Here is an 11,196-nt window from a genome sequence, read left to right on the forward strand (position 1 = left end):
ACCTGTTCCTTCAACACAACCAGCAGTCATCACCTGTTCCTTCAACACAACCGGCAGTCATCACCTGTTCCTTCAACACAACCGGCAGTCATCACCTGTTCCTTCAACACAACCGGCAGTCATCACCTGTTCCTTCAACACAACCGGCAGTCATCACCTGTTCCTTCAACACAACCAGCAGTCATCATCTGTTCATTCAACACAACCGGCAGTCATCACCTGTTCCTTCAACACAACCGGCAGTCATCACCTGTTCCTTCAACAAACATCGTAATCACTGCAGATATCCACTTACTCCTGCATGGCTGCATGTGTCTCACCCTCACCCTCCCTCACTCTCTCGCATTACTTCCATCTCCGTCCCTCATCCTGTCTTTCCTTCTCATCACCTCAGTCGTTTATGCATTCCTAGTATGATATTCTTTCACCTGATTTCTTTTCTTGTGTCGTACCTGCCATTCATATAAACAATTAGGTTTTCCCTCGACAATGCATTTCTCAGTCTTCTGTCACATCCTTCCCTGTGCTCATCCTCCTCCTCACCCAGCATGTAAATCTGATGAAAAGGACAACAATGTCCTCCACTGCTTACAGGTTCAATATTGTCCCCCTCCGCCCCTGATGACCCAGTTCTCTCTACCACTCCCCCAGCTGAGGGAACACTCCCCACCACCACCCGACGAAGGGACACAGTCTGTCGTCAGATTCTTCGGAGAACAAACATCTTGTTCGGCTTTCAGGACTCCCATATCTAAGTCTACACACACTGACCTCACACAACACAGCCTAGATGGATTCAACCATTCACAACCCCTGTTCAACACAACGCTAGCGGCACTAGATATCATCAGAGCATTTGACACTGTCCCCCGACGCATCCTCAAACTAAAGACATTTGATACAACCCTCTACAACACTGACAAAAAGTGGTTGGCCAATTTCAACAGCCGGCTGCTAAGACAGAATCTCTCACAATGGTTTCACGTCTAAAACCCTCAAACTCTTCAGAGGAGTTCCTAAGGCGTACTTTTTTCTCTAACTCTCTTCAATCTCTTCCTACGTGATCTCTCATAACCTCCAGAAATCCACAACATAGAAGTCCTCTCATATGCAGACGACCTCACAAACACATTACAACACCCTGGCTCCTCAGCAGCAACGACAGTAAACATAGAGCACATCACACAGATGGAACAATGGCTCCATACAAGTCTCCAATCGCTCTTTAACCCAAGACAAGCAAGAATCCAGCTCACAGCCTCCAGTCACTCTGAATGGACAATCACTCCCACTAAATAAAACACCAACCATTGTAGGCATCACATACGAAACACACACGACATTCACTCTCACGCCAATAACATGAACACAAAAGATACACACAGACAATAATGCCCTCAAAACGCTAACTGGACAAGAAAAAGAATCCCTTAGCGTCCCCTACAAACAATTCACCCGCTCCATCCTAAGCTACGCCTCACCTGCCCGGTCTCCACCCTCTCAAAAGCAAATATAACAAAGCTGCAAACCAAACTGTGTGTGTGTGTGTGTGTGTGTGTGTGTGTGTGTGTGCATACAACTCGGTCCTGTCTCACTTCAGCGTCATCTCCGAACTCCTCCGTCTGAGAGCCATGGTTACCAACGCAGCTTCCTTACTCTCACGTATGGCAACACTCCCACAACCAATTCAATTTCCTATGAAGTCCTTCTCTCAAACCCGTGAAGGGTGGCTGTGTACACCATCGCTTGCTGTTTTAACATTCTGTAATTGACGATGATATTAATTGGCAAAGATCTTGTCCCCATCGTAACCCACCATCCCATAAACCTGCCTCTCCCCATGCCCTTACAAATGGTCTCCTATCCTCCTACACAACATAACTGGATGCCAGTCCAGTTTTTACTTTCATTCTTTACACCTTCACTTCAGTACAAAGGTACAGTCACTCCATTCGTCTAGTTCTGGGCACACAACCTGCAGTCTCTTATGATCTCCTGCATACTGCATGAGGCAACAGGATCTATCAGTTTACCCTTTCATTCAATAGTTCCTCAGTTGTCTGGTCCAATCTAAAAGCACAACTGCATCTGACCCTTTACACTACTCTCACCTTATTTCTCAATCAATCTCTCTTACCCATCTATACTTCTCAGGCAATCTCCCTCCCACTGGTCAAATGTTTTGCCAAATTTTAGACAAATCTTCGAAAATATTCTTTTCATCTCTAATTTAACCTTAAGCCTTACAGTTGCTAAAACCTTTTTCTCCTTATTTCTTATCTTTTCATTTATTCTATAAACCTTCCTTAATCACTAAGGTCCACTCCAGGCCATCTTATTTCTTATATTATATAACCTCTTCAGCTCTTTGGTCACTGGTTTTTTCGTTCTTCTTCAAAGTACTTTTCATTTCCTCTTTGCCTCTTTACATCCACGAACGCCCTTCCCCCTGCACGGCCCTCCCTCTCCAGGCCCTCCTCCCCCCCCTATCCCTTGCATGGCCCTCCTCTCCCCAGCGCCCCAATCAGTTGTATAGCCTTGTCCGGTCTCTGAGGCCACGGTGGTTTGTCTGGTCTTCATGTCCAGCACAGGCCACCACGGTTACCCCTGGTGACCTGTGCCGGACACAGACCACTATACAGACACTGGCATTGTTCTGTGAGCAGATGCACCTGAGAAGAGTGCGAATTGTGCTCTATATTCATTACAGGCAACATTTCTGCCAAGTTTAAAAGCACATTCGTAATGCCATTTCGAAGTAATTAAGTTCAGTCTCATTCATGGACAAATATACAGACGGTTAAGCCAATATCATCGTAATATTAAGATTCGTTCATTGACCTTACCTACCATATCGAACCCTTCATGACTGAATCATGAGTTACTACTCACCTTGATACTTAAGTTTGACTCATCTTCAATACGTGAGTCTGATAACTTCTTTCGTACACACACGTTACCTCAGGGGTCTTGCCTCTTGTGGTGTTACATAGTTGCTTGGCTAAGTTCATCCCATATCTCATACGAGGTTTCATAATTTTCATTGGCGGTTCATTTACCTTTTACGTAGACCACCACTTGACATATCTAACTCATCTATAAACCTTTCACTTCTGGTCACACCGGTCGACATTCCTCATACCTACCCCTACCTTCGACAACCTTAAAGTACCCTGCACAACGAGTTGCTTTGATATATCAGCCACCGAAACCAAACCCCCCCTTTTTGCCTCTTATGTCCAGCGAAAGAAAGGGTAATCGACTGACTACGTGGGAGCAGAGATGCTTCGTGGCTCCACCGTCACAACTAACATCATAAATCACACATGAGACTGCTGCTGCTGCTGCTGCTGCTCCTGCTGCTGCTGCTGCTGCTGCATTCTCCCTGAGAACCGTCGATGTGAGGAGGATCAGCTTCAGCGTAGAAAGCCTCCGCCCGCTTCTCTCACCACCACCAACCAACCTTCTCTGCCGTCCCCATGGTCACCTGCAGGTCACCTGTGATCAACAACTGCCCAGCTCGGCGTTTATGTCACCCACCACACGAGTCTTTCCGACACGATCGATCTGCTCAAGATGTTATCCGACATCCTCTCATCAACTCCCTCACCTGGTTCTGGGATGGTTCACATTTCCTGACGACGCAGACGTAGTAATCGCGTCCTATCTTCACACACACACTCCTCACACCTGCCCCTCACACACTCCTCACACCTGCCCCTCACACACTCCTCACACCTGCCCCTCACACACACTCCTCACACCTGCCCCTCACACACTCCTCACACCTTCCCCTCACACACCCCTCACACCTGCCCCTCACACACACTCCTCACACCTGCCCCTCACACACCCCTCACACCTGCCCCTCACACAGTCCTCACACCTGCCCCTCACACACTCCTCACACCTGACCCTCACACACCCCTCACACCTGCCCCTCACACACTCCTCACACCTGACCCTCACACACTCCTCACACCTGACGATCACACACTCCTCACACCTGACCCTCACACACCCCTCACACCTGCCCCTCACACACTCACACCTGACCCTCACACACTCCTCACACCTGCCCCTCACACACTCCTCACACCTGCCCCTCATACACTCCTCACACCTGCCCCTCACACACTCCTCACACCTGACCCTCACACACTCCTCACACCTGACGATCACACACTCCTCACACCTGCCCCTCACACACTCACACCTGACCCTCACACACTCCTCACACCTGCCCCTTACACACTCCTCACACCTGCCCCTCACACACTCCTCACACCTGCCCCTCACACACTCCTCACACCTGACCCTCACACACTCCTCACACCTGACCCTCACACACTCCTCACACCTGCCCCTCACACACACTCCTCACACCTGCCCCCTCACACACTCCTCACACCTGACCCCTCACACACTCCTCACACCTGACCCCTCACACACTCCTCACACCTGCCCCTCACACACTCCTCACACCTGCCCCTCACACACTCCTCACACCTGCCCCTCACACACTCCTCACACCTGACCCTCACACACTCCTCACACCTGCCCCTCACACACTCCTCACACCTGACCCTCACACACTCCTCACACCTGACCCTCACACACTCCTCACACCTGACCCCTCACACACTCCTCACACCTGACCCCTCACACACTCCTCACACCTGCCCCTCACACACTCCTCACACCTGACCCTCACACACTCCTCACACCTGACCCTCACACACTCCTCACACCTGACCCTCACACACTCCTCACACCTGCCCCTCACACACTCCTCACACCTGCCCCTCACACACTCCTCACACCTGACCCTCACACACTCCTCACACCTGCCCCTCACACACTCCTCACACCTGACCCTCACACACTCCTCACACCTGACCCTCACACACTCCTCACACCTGCCCCTCACACACACTCCTCACACCTGCCCCCTCACACACTCCTCACACCTGACCCCTCACACACTCCTCACACCTGACCCCTCACACACTCCTCACACCTGCCCCTCACACACTCCTCACACCTGCCCCTCACACACTCCTCACACCTGCCCCTCACACACTCCTCACACCTGACCCGCACCTTTCATCCTTCCTCATCCATCCCTCACATATAGTTTCTATTCCAATTTATTACCATTTCCTTGTTGTTTACCATATAACATTCTGATGCTGTTTGCCATGTTACAACACTCTTATGTTGTTTACCATGTTATACCATTCTTATGTTGTTTACCACCTGTTAGAACACTCTTATGTTGTTTACCATCTGTTATAACACTCTTATGTTATCTACCATCTGTTACAACACTCTTATGTTGTTTACCATCTGTTATAACACTCTTATGTTATCTACCATCTGTTACAACACTCTTATGTTGTTTACCATGTCGTAACACTCTTATGTTGTTTACCATCTGTTATAACACTCTTATGTTATCTACCATCTGTTACAACACTCTTATGCTGTTTACCATGTTATACCATTCCTATGTTGTTTACCACCTGTTATAACACTCTTATGTTGTTTACCATCTGTTACAACACTCTTATGTTGTTTACCATGTCGTAACACTCTTATGTTGTTTACCATCTCTTAAAACACTCTAACGTTGTTTACATCTGTTATAACACTCTTTTGTTGTTTACCATCTGTTATGACACTTATGGTGTTTACCATGTTATAACACTCTAATGTTGTTTACCATCTGTTATAACACTTATGGTGTTTACCATGTTATAACACTCATGGTGTTTACCATCTGTTATAACACTCTAATGTTGTTTACCAGCTGCTATAACACTGTTATGACTATGACTCTATATTTCACACTCAAACACAGATTGCATTCATGTTCCTGTATCTCACTGCTACCCTGGTTGGCTCTGCTGGGCTTCGAACCCACATGACTCCATACAACTGTTCATAGGAAAGAAAAATATGGATGGGTGATGAAGCCTGAGAAAGATGACGCTTGTGAAACAAAATAGGGAGAAGAAATGAACGTCTTGTTAACAGCATAACTGAAAATTTAAGCAAGTCTCATGATTACATGGTCTTGATAGACATACAGTACGTCAGTGTACTACGCCCTTGACACGTTCTGTGCTAGTCTTCATCCAAGCCTTCCCTTGTCACATATACATTTTGTCTTTATGGTTCGAGGCGAAGTGACACGGTCTAAAGCACGGCCCCAGTCGAAGCTATATGACTGGAAAGGTTAAAAACGATGATAAGATAAGAGGAATGAAGACACGGGCTATCTTGGGCTCCGCGTGTGTGTGTAACCCCGATTCTTGAAGGTCAAAAGGTTATAGGAAGAGGGAGACATGGAATACGTAAGAGAATATCGATAGCTTTACTGTGCGGGAGGAAAAGGAAGGAGGGATCATAACGGCTAATTCCCGTGTAACTGATCATCACACAGAGACTATGGGAAGCAGCAAAAGGAAGGAGGGATCATAACGGCTAATTTCCGTGTAACTGATCATCACACAGAAACTATGGGAAGCAGCAGGTAAGAGCGAGTGCCGAGGTTTCCAAACCTTATGAGCCTCGGACACGAGCAGACAGCTGATAGGAATAGTGGCCAAAGAATATCTAAAGGAGAGAGAGAGAGAGAGAGAGAGAGAGAGAGAGAGAGAGAGAGAGAGAGAGAGAGAGAGAGAGAGAGAGAGAGAGAGACGGAGAGGAATGACTGAAGAGAAGTGATAACAGACGGATAGCCTTTGATAAGCGTATATCAAACAGAAATGAGATACGAGAGTTTCGTGTAACGTAAGAGTGCGCTGTACTGCACGTGGATTGTAGGATTCTGATGAGAGAGGAAGTGGTATGAGGAGTCAAAGATAATCTTAAAGATGAGACAAGACGCAGATACTGACTGATAAGGAGGAAGAGAATGATGAGGTGGACGAGAGGATAGGAGAGCACGAAGTAGATCTGGGGAGCAAGATCATTATTATCAAAGAACGGGAAAGACGCAGCTGGGGAGGTGGAAGGTGGGACAGGTAACTGGGTAGACAGGCATGTGGCGGAGACAGTAGACAGTGACACAGAAAGCTGAGGGGTAGTCGAGTGTGAATAACGTAACAAGGAAGCCCCAGTTGTGAGGCAGGTTAATGGACATGGATACAAATATACTGAAATTCCTTCCACTGAAACAGAGGTTTCAGTACGGGAAGTAAAACTGAGAGTATAAGAATTCCTGTGAAATATTATTTCGTAGCCATGTCTAGCAGGGTATACTGAAGCCCTGTGTGTGTGTGTGTGTGTGTGTGTGTGTGTGTGTGTGTGTGTGTGTGTGTGTGTGTGTGAAAACGATAAAACAAGGATTTACGACGAGAAGATGATGGAAAGACCATACAGTCACATCCTATGTGTGGACAACGTAGAGTAAATACAGCCAGCAGAGGGGGAGGTGCACGCCACACTAAACAGAGGCTGGGCCTCTCATGGTGTCTGCAGACGCCTGTTCATTTCCTCGACGAATGCTCGTAATGAAAAACTATTCACGTGGGAATAAAAACTGCGGTGACAATGTAGACTGGAATGAATACATGGCAGTGTTGTGACCCAGTGTTGTCGCGGATGTATCGTGCTCTGATGATGATGTGGCGACAGGTGTTGTTAGAGGAAGACTAGAGGAGGAGGGGGTGTTGTTGGGTACAGCTAGATCATGATGGAACAGCATGGCACTCATGACTGTCGTTGTGGCATGGATGATGATGTCTCGTGGACAAAGTCTGAGAGGATAGACAAGACGGCAGGTTGAAAGAGATGGAACCTCCCAGTATAGTATTTGTTGAATGGCGACGAACAAGGAGCCATAATATAGTATAAGTATCTGGATTGATATGATATAAGAATGGGAAGTCATAAAGACTAAAATTTAATCAGAGGTTTAGAAGTAATCTGGGGTCCAAAGAAATTTTTGGAGTGGTACCAAATATGGTTAGCTGCAGATTTCGATGTTTTATATTTTCATGATACTATAATATCTAGAGACACTATGAAGTGGAGCTGCAGAAATCTAGACTATGGATCCACAAGATTTGGTAGGATATTCAAGGACGGTCTGCTGTTCACAAGGAGGATCAGAACCAAGACAAAAGTGTGATACGTTGACAACAGTTTGTGGTAAAGATATTACTACGGCCATCATTCAGTACACAAAGGATGCTGTAATGACCTGCTATGTAATGTAATACGTCATACTGCAACTACGTTATACAGATGTTAATAGGCTTATAAAATGTACGATGTTTCACCCTTAGGAAAACAGACTGTCCATCTAAAAAGTTAATCCTGCAATCTTCTCAATAAATATCATTACCTGTTCTGTCGTAATGTCGTAAAAGTTTAATGGAAAAGTTTTCTAGCAATATTCTTTTCAGATTGAGAATAATGACAGTCACTCACTATCGTTAACTATGTCTAGACATAACAGAAGCATATCTGGACAGGATTCTACCCTGCCAACCCATGTACATTTGAGTTCATAAGACCGCGAGATCGCGGTGACACAGACATTACAGAAGGCAGAAGCAGCAAGGTTCTGTGATACTGCTGGAACTGTGTTCAGTACTGGAATGTCTCCATCATCTAATGACGAACTAAACTGGAATGGGGTCTGTTATGACAGAATGTGGTTCTGAGCTCAACCATGACCCAAACAGATGCCTGTATGATGACCTCCTGTACATGGTGGGTAAATGGACCTGCGTGGTGTGGCGGTTAGCGTTCCTGACCGTGACGCATTCACGAGCCGAATAAGGTCGAGTGTATAGGTTCGAATCCTGGTTGCGATAGGCGGTCCACAGTCAACCCAGCTGTTCACCCAACTTTAGGGTCGTCTCAGTTAACATAAGCAAAAAAAAAAGTATTACATCTCCAGTGGTTCGTAGGATCCGAGGGTCCTTCTATGTGCCATAGAGGTTTGTGCTGAGTGTGTCCATGTCTTCATCGTGACCAGTGCCCTGGCCGCACACAACACTCATCAAATTCTTGGCGACACAGATGACCTCTTGAACTGCTCCAGCTGTGTTGTTGCTGTCCAGCTGACTCTCAAGTTTCTGCATAACGCCCTTTGTGACGCCCTACATAGCGCTCTGCACAATGCCCTGCATGACGCCCTTCATGACGCCCTGCATGATGACCTGCAGAATGCCCTGCTTTACGCTCTGCAAGACGCCCTGCATAGCGCCCTGCATGACGCCCAACTTCTTTAACGCTTTTAAAAAAATTCTCTTCACTCTCACGTAAATGGTTGAGGTGTGGCGTCGTGTGAGAGGGAGCAGTAAGGGCGACCTGGCAGGCCGCTTCGCTTTCGCCAAGCACTGCTGCAGTCTCGTGGACTGGAAGAAGGTTATCCCAAAAACTGTGTCCAGAACTCGTCCAAACCGTGAGACAGAAATATTCTTAGGAACTACAGAGCCAAGATGACACTGCCACTGTCACTGGCACGGATGACTACCGCTTTACATCTATTTACCTGACAAAGCTTTGACTGTATGATGACTCTAGGGTCACCTTCTAGTGTGCTGGATCAAAGCTTTGACTGTATGATAACTCTAGGGTCACCTTCTAGTGTGCTGGATCAAAGCTTTGACTGTATGATAACTCTAGGCGTCACCTTCTCGTATCCTGGATGCTGAACCGGTGGTCAGCACACCCTGCTCGCGACTTAGTGATCCAGATTTCACTTGGTCAGGATAACCTGTCAGTCGAGTGGGAATCAAGTGGCTGGGTGTTCCACAAACCTCACAAAGCAGATGAACCAATGGGTTTACCTCACTGGTTGTGTCGCTTAGGACGATACCTGTCCAGTGTTCAATTGGCAAGTGTCTTTTTAAGGTGATTTCCCGTCCTGTTTGCCAGTTATCTATCACGACAGCCACTCGCATCCTTGAGGCAAACAATGCCTTGAGTCGAGTGAGCCACACATCCCATCATGAGACAGATCTGCTACAATGCGTATCTGAGGACAGTCAGCGGGTCTGCTGTGACTGTCGGTGGTCAGGACACGCTCAGCAGATGACTGGGCCACACATCCATGCTGTGGCGTCTTGGTTTAGTGACATAACCAGTGGCCAGGTTGTGTTCACTGTTAGGTAGATTTTAAGAGAGGGAACTGTATCAGTCTACTCAACACAGTACGAAATAAAGTAAAACTCAGTAAAAAAAATGGATGATGTGAGAAAGGAATGTCTTTAAAGATGGCATCAGAAAGTCGTGTACATGAAATCCTGTTAAGATGGCGTGCTGCCATCCATACCTTTCCACGGGAGAGGCGAGTGAGGGTGATAGATGACGGTACAGCTGAAAGTAAAAGGAGAAGGCAGACAGGACAAGACAGATCGACTCGATGAATATGCTCGTGAGTGTTGAAGGCACTCGAGACGTTCAGGTGTTGGTAGAGAAATGATGGAAGACCTTGTATGGGGATGGTACATGGACCACACCTACAAGCAAGCCCTCGCCAGTGAGTTGACTCTGCGTACGTTAAACCTTATTGATTCGAAGCCTCACACTCCTTGTGAGAAGCTATTGGCTTTGTAACATTAGATTTGAGCTGGGAAGGAATATTTATAATGTAACTTTCGGATGTCAGATATATAAATACATACATATATATATATATATATATATATATATATATATATATATATATATATATATATATATATATATATATATATCACAACTAGATAGGTAGGGTGCTTCTTTCCCTTGATTCATTGCTACAAAGGCACAGCCATCTCAAAGCCACATCCTCTCTACTATCATCGCTCAACTTATGACGCTCGTCCACATGGTAACCCGTCCAGCAGGACCATCTACACCTACAGATAAATTCATAACGCGAAGCCATTAAAGAAGAAATATAATGGAACACATTTGTCCCTTGCTTGTATGTCAGAAATGAACTCAGTATCCTGTGTCTGACATGGCACGTAATTAAATAAGATTCATAAGCACACGGAGCCTTGCGCCATACATAGTAATCAGGGAAAGAAAAAATAGCAGCATTCACGATATAAGCTTCCACAGGTTCTTCTCTTTACACGTTCATGTAGGGAGTGCAAAAAGTGACTTTGGTGTGTGATCTTCTGAACATTGGTTGATATATAGCTAAGTAAAGACCCCTACCTCAAAAATCTCTTCAACGATTTT

This window comes from Panulirus ornatus, chromosome 2, assembly GCF_036320965.1.
Source record: "Panulirus ornatus isolate Po-2019 chromosome 2, ASM3632096v1, whole genome shotgun sequence".
Taxonomy (NCBI): domain Eukaryota; kingdom Metazoa; phylum Arthropoda; class Malacostraca; order Decapoda; family Palinuridae; genus Panulirus; species Panulirus ornatus.